This window comes from Octopus bimaculoides, chromosome 4 (genome assembly GCF_001194135.2).
Source record: "Octopus bimaculoides isolate UCB-OBI-ISO-001 chromosome 4, ASM119413v2, whole genome shotgun sequence".
Taxonomy (NCBI): Eukaryota; Metazoa; Mollusca; class Cephalopoda; order Octopoda; family Octopodidae; genus Octopus; species Octopus bimaculoides.
This window is the reverse complement of record NC_068984.1, coordinates 125,044,468-125,045,169: the sequence shown is the minus strand read 5'-3', so window position 1 is coordinate 125,045,169 and position 702 is coordinate 125,044,468. Positions and strand designations below refer to the sequence as shown.

The following is a 702-nucleotide window of genomic DNA, read 5'->3' as shown; positions in this document are numbered from 1 at the left end:
TTTCTCTCTCTCTCTCTCTCTCTCTCTCTCTCTCTCTCTCTCTCTCTTTCTCTCTCTCTTTCTCTCTCTCTTTCTCTCTCCCTTTCGTTTTCTCTCTCTTCATTTCTCTAATTCTTTTTATCACCCCTTCACCGTTTTCTATCTGTCTGTCTGTCTGTCTCTCTCTCTCTCTCTTTTCCTCTTCCTCCTTTATTCTCTCTCTCTCGTTGCTCACACGTGACCATCGTCCATCTTTCCTTTCCTCACGTGATCATCTTTCTTTTCCTTCAGTCTGTTGTGCAGTCCAGACGTATGCCTATCTGTCTCCTCTCCTAACTTTTCTCTTATCAAAGCATCTTCTACCAGCGTTCGCTACCTTATCTCGTCTGAGCCTAACGGCCCTCCATGCTTGTATTCGTTTTGTTTCGTTTGTTTTATGTCCTGTTTTTGTTACCAAGTTTGACCCTCCTCAAATCCTAAATTTTATTTTGGTTCGCAGGAGCAACTGCCTTCAAAGACTTACCTTGTCGTTCATTGCCGACAATTGAGGAAGGGTCGTTTTTTATGTTACTTGTCTTGTTTTCCATTGTTTCTCTCGTTCTTCGCGTACCCAACGTTATTTTCGTATTTCATGTTGTTTACGTTTTGTGACGTCCTGCACCCATATATGCATATCAGTATACATACATATGTATGCACATATGTGTGTGTGTTTGCATATAT

At 41.5% G+C, this 702-nt stretch overlaps 1 long non-coding RNA gene across 1 annotated transcript in view; it reads left to right on the top strand.

The window, feature by feature from the left end:
* LOC106871862 (uncharacterized) overlaps positions 1-702 on the top strand; it is an 89,742-nt gene that overhangs the window by 87,849 nt on the left and 1,191 nt on the right. The gene's annotated exons all lie outside the window — the stretch shown is intronic.